Below are 6,079 nucleotides of genomic sequence, written 5' to 3' on the forward strand. Positions count from 1 at the left end.
ATTACAGATAAAATGAAATTACTCACTGTTTCTGCCCATGTTTGCAAAATGACAAGCTATTGCCTCTAAAGTAACTGAAACAATGAGAAAAAAGTATTTGAAAAAACAAACAGAATGATATTACTAGCTTATCATTTTACTGCTTATTTCACTTAAACACATCTATCCTCTTATGGTTTGAAATCTAAAGTAAATATCTGGAGGCTGACCTAGAACTTCCAATTTTGACATCAATCTGATGAGAACTTGCCATTTATTTCCCCTGTATTTTTGCTTTTTTATCAAGTTAAAAATATCTATCTACTTTCGGATTTGTAATAGAAGACTTCGAAATCTCTTTCAACCCTTCTGGAGGAAGTCTGTATGAAGCATAAAATGCTTTTATATTTTAGAACAAACCCTTTGCATGTGCCTGTTAATAGGGAATTATAAAGGGTAGTGATTAATGCTTCCCCAAATGTTCAGAGAGTTAGTCTTGTCTAGTTATTTCACCATACGTTAGCAGAATCACAATTTAAGGGTTGGGTAAGAGAGGAAAGAACAGAGGAGGAGTCTGGGTGGGTGGGATATAGGATCAAGTTAGCAAGTTAACAGAGGACATCAAGTCCTCTGTGGATATGTACTCTCCAAAAAGTCTCAAAGGCTCTGAAATTTCATGAAGCATTGTCCCAGGCTCAACAAATATAAAATTGTTAAATAACATCAGAAAAAAAAAATGTAGAAAAGTAGACTAGGCCTATCTAAATTACCCTTTTGAATTGCATGGCTCAAGATATTTTGGAAAAACCTCAACAATCTATTCAAATTTATGTAGCACTTGGGACTAAATTAAGTACATGAACGTGTGGGAATTCAGGAAATTTTTAAGGAATTTTTTATTTTACTCTAGGGCAGTAACAATTCAGTGAGACATTGTAGGACAAAGATTGGAAGAGGAAAGAAGCCAGAGAATTGATCCTGGTTTTGGGGACCATTTTTCCCTTTGAAATGATTGCCAATTCCAGTAACAGATAAGCCCTCATAGAGAATGAACCCCATCTTTGAGTCATCTTAATCTATAATTGGATTTGCAATGATTTCAGATAGCTCATGCCTTAAACCTAGCTACTTGGTGGAAACAAGAGTAACTGACCTCAGAGAAAGATTAAATCATTAAAAGCTTAAAATTACTTCCAAATTCTTCATATATATTGTCCAGCACCCAGTCAAAAATAACTAAGCGTAATAGGAAACAAGACCATATGACTAAAATCCAAAATAACAATAATCCACAGAAATAGACATATATAGATCTAGATAATGCACTTATCAGAGATTTATTTTTAAATGTTATGCATGTTTAAGGAATTAAAAGACAAGACCAAAAATTTTGGCAAAGAACTATAGAAGAGAACCAAATAGAAATTTAGAGCTAAAAAATATAACACATACAATTAGACGTCAGTGGATGAATATAAAGGAAATTTCCAGACTTGATTGGGGAAAAATTTATATACTGGTCCCAACATTTCACCATAATGATGAATCCATATGTGGAAGGAATCTAGGAAAAATGTGCATAGAGAAATATTTGGATTTGTTTTCTGTATACCCAAATGAATAAATAATCCATGCATTCAACTACATAATTCAACAAAACAATTTAGATGTTTCAAGGTAAATACAGATAGTGCCTATTGTGACATGTGTCTCTCACTAAAGGATCATTCCAAATCAATAGATAAGTCACATTATTTTTATCCTATTCAACTCTGACTTATTATAACTTTCTTACTCTGAGCCAAAGCTTAGGAATCCTCAAAACTTGGATTTACTTCTTTCCTCTTGGGCTGAATGAATGCTTCAGAGAAAATACTTGTTAGGAGTTGGGACTCCAGGCTTTAGTCTTATTACCACTATCTCTGACTGACAATGACTCATGGGGTTCTCAGTTTCTTCATCTGTACCATGAATACATATTACAGATGGGCTCAAGGCTCAGTTTCTCTCACCTATAAAAGTCAAGATGATAATAATAATAGTAATAATAACAACAGTTACTAGGCTTTCTGAGGAAGGGAGGATATACAGTTAAAAGGAGAGAGAGATTGGAGCCTGGGTGGCTCAGTAGGTTAAGTGTCCCACCACATTGGGCTCTGCCCTCAGTGTGGAGTCTGCTTGAGCTTCTCTCTCTCTCCCTCCCCCTCTGCTCTTCCCTCCCTCGCCCTCTCTCTCTCTAATAATAAATAAAGAAAATCTTCTAAAAAAAGAGAGAAAGAGAAGGAAAGAAGCAAAAGATTCCAGAAATAAAGGGAAAAATATAACTCTCACCATGAAGGGAAGTTACAGTCCTCTCAGATTAACTGTGGGAAAATAAGAAGACAGATATTGACTAACTTTTAATGTTTTCTGGAAGGAGAGATACACTTTTCACACTATGGGTTCATCAAAAGTTGACTGTTAATTTCTGTGTGTAAAAACCTATACATATTAATAACTACCCCATTTTACATTTGTATGGTGATTTAAGTTCACAAATTCTCCATACATTCATCTATTTTGATCTTTATAACAAACGTATTAGGTACAAATTGGAGCCTAGAAAAAGTGTGCAACAGACAAAAATGCTCTGCCCTTGGTTCAGGCCCTCGGGGTTGTGTTCTCAATTACAGGATGGATTTCTGTTGAACTTATACTCTCTCACTTGACTCTGTAATGATCAAAATATTTGAGGATTTGTTATTGTCAGGAATGTATAATGGGGGCAATGGGTTACTTTACTAGAGCCATATTTTAAACCCACTGGATAATCCTATTCTGGGTTAAAAATTAGATCATAGCTCAAAATAATTCTTAGTGTAGCACTGATGTTAAAAAAATGTAGAAGATTATTTGATATCCCTTGCCCTATTTGCAGGATTTGCAATGCCTTGCCCAGGATGTCACACATAGTAGGTGCTCAGTAAATATTGCAACAGATTCTTGAACTGAAGTGGTACTCTGTGGGTATCAAACCTCTGGGGCTTACCAGGTAAGTTGAAGACAAACCTTCAAGGAATTTTGCCAATTTAATTTCCAGATATACCTAAGCGAAGAGATTTGAATTCATTAATATTAGATATTGTTTATATGTTTTGTATAGCTAAGGTCACTTCAGAATGGTCTTCTGCTTCTAAACTTATTGGCTTAGTTTTGCTAAATGTAGTTTGAACAGAATTTCTGCAGATTTTCTTTAGCTTTTTGCCTTGTCACACTGAAGTACGGGGATTCATAACAGGAGAAAAGCAAACTTGTCACAGGTGTTCCTGACCCTGTGCAGCACTTGCTAAATGTATATGATGGTAAAGAGTGAGACTTTACCCCCAGTGGAGTTAGTGAGTGGTGGCAACATTTAGAAGGAGAATAAGGAGAATTTTTTTTTTTTTTTTTGAGGAAAGGAAATTAGGGAAAGACAACAGAATGGACATTTAAGAGAAAAACCAGGCTGTTTTTGATAGAAATATATATTGTACCTGAACTGCCTCCATGTTGAAAGTCCATACTTACTCTTTCGTTTCCTTGTACTTAATGTCACTGTTTATAAATCACGTGGGAAAATGATACTTCTATCCAATTTAGAAGCGTTTTTTCATGATTAAGAATCAAGTGTTATAGGTACACTATTTTGTACAGCTGATGTCGAAATGACGTAAACTTTTTGGTATATGGACTCCAGTAATCATTCCATGCGATGCTAAGTGCTCTGTAGGACTCTGTGGCGTCTTGTTCTAGAACTGCATAAAGTGCTTCATATAATGAATCTCTTCTAATGGAAAGCCTTCATTTTTTAAAATATGGCAAATGAAGTGGCAGGTGAAGTTCCCTCACCCCCTGCACTGGCACGGGAGACCATTTGTCTTGTCTTCTCCAGTGAGAGTCCTAGCAGAAGTGGCAAAAGAAAAAAAACAAAACAAAACCCCACCAAACATACCGTAAGATCACATACAAATAAAACTATGCTGCAAGAACCCAGCTTAATGTCCTGAACAGGGGGCCCTTGATCGATACCATTGACTTGACCTGAAAATTCGCCCAGTGGTTTTGGGTTCTATTTTGACAAAACGAAAGTATTTTTCTGTACACTTGTCCACTTTCAGGTCAATCAGTTCATGTTCGTTTGCCTGCTTGTTTTCAGTTTGTAAATGTGCCGTTCACTGGTGAGCTGATACTTTCTCCATGATCTTTCCTCTCTTCTTGGCATTAGCTTTCTTAAGACATTTTCATCGTTAACACACAATCAGTACATCTAACCAGTGACACTAGAGGTTGACTTGCTTGGAAAACAATAGTGTTGTTTCTTCTGTTGACCCCTAGCCAGGTAGCAAGTCCTGGCAGCCCGGCTGGAAACACAGCTGCAATCCCGGCCTGTGGCCTCAGCTCCTCCGGGTCAGAGAGCTGGATGAAAGGAATGCTTGGAGCCGGCTCCCACTGGGTCATGAGAGGGGGCTGAGCATGTCTTTTCCTAGCTCCACATTCAGTCACGTCAGCTGGTTATCTTCAAGTTGGCCATGCTAAGAGTACTTACACCGTAGAAATCAACAAATGCTACAAATCAGGGCTTCCCTCCCTCTTCACCCATCCGGGGAGCCCTTAGTTAAATGTTCACTGTCACCCCACTGGCAGGTATGAGGTGGAGAGACAAGTGGAAGACAGGGAGAGACGGAGATCCCCAATTATTTAAAGGTTCCATGATAAAACAAGAGTGTGAACCAAAGGGGCTTTATCTTCTCCAGTCCCCATCAACCCCAAGAGCAACACTGCTCTGCTCTGGAGGCGGTACAATCGCAATAAAGAGCACTGGGCTGGGAATGGGAGGAGCTGGGCTCTCACGCAGCCACTATGTGCCTGGGGGACCCGGATGACCCATGTAACCTCTCTCAGTCTGTTTTCTGGCCTGTGGAACAAAACGAGGTGTGTGGTTTGGATTCTCCTCATTCAGAGTAAGTGTGGTTCGTGGACCATCAGCATGTCCCCTGGCAGCCTGTTACAGAAGCAGACTCTCAGGAAAACCTGAGATTTCACTGAAACAGGAACTGCATTTTGGTAGGATCCCTGAGCTGTGTCATGTGAGCCTTTGGTGAAACATTGTGGACTAGGTGGGTGCTTCCCAAACCCAGATGAGTATTTGGAGAGACTTTTTTTTTTTTTTAAAGATATTTCTGGCCTTCGCTCCTAATCCATTGGATCAGGATTTCTGGGAATGAATCTCGAAATTTTATTTTATTTTTTTAATTTTCCAAGAAGATTTTGAAGACCAGTGATGGGCTCCCTTAGCCCAGATGGCCCCTTCCAGTTTTTATAGTCTCTGGAACTTTACTAGCTTGCAAGATATGTTATCCTTATTTCTGCCCAGTTATTCTGCTGACAGTTATTAAAATTGGTGAAAAAGCAACCTTGAATGGTTTAGGGACTATGAATTTTTAAGCCACCTTTATTTCATGAAATATGAGAACATTTTGTAAAAAGATTAGATTTTGGAGTGGATACAACAATCTTCTAAACACGAAAAAAAAAAAAAAAAAAAAAAAAAAAAGAATGCCAGCAGGGACAGATTACTTCGTGGAGTTGGAAGAAAAACTAAAGGGAAATAATTGAGACTATCGCTTGAAGTCCTAGCCGACTTCTTAAATTCACAGCCATGCAGAGTTTTAGGTGTGCTCATTTGAGGTAGTAAGGCTTAATGGACTAAAAGTGTCTGAAAGCTCAGGAAATCTGCTTTTAGTGACAAATTATGAAATGGATATATATAATTATTGAAGTGTTATTCTTCAAGCGAATAAACTTGCAAGCTATAAAACAATCATTTCCTCATGAGATAATCCTGTGATCATGTCCATTTTTATTTTAAAACCAGTTTTACCAAATACAACTAAAAATGGGCAACATCTTTCTCACCAAAACCCACCTAAGAATATCAGTAGGAAGGTGATGGGCTACAAATAATTGAAAATGTGGCTGGTAACCCCCGAGGGGTTCTTTTTCCCTCATTAAAAAAGAGGACCCGGAGATGTTGAGTCCAGCATCTTCTGCTTCTCTTGGCCTTTCCTCCATGTCTTTGTAG

Source organism: Ursus maritimus, unplaced genomic scaffold (genome assembly GCF_017311325.1).
Source record: "Ursus maritimus isolate PB19 unplaced genomic scaffold, ASM1731132v1 scaffold_13, whole genome shotgun sequence".
Classification (NCBI taxonomy): Eukaryota; Metazoa; Chordata; class Mammalia; order Carnivora; family Ursidae; genus Ursus; species Ursus maritimus.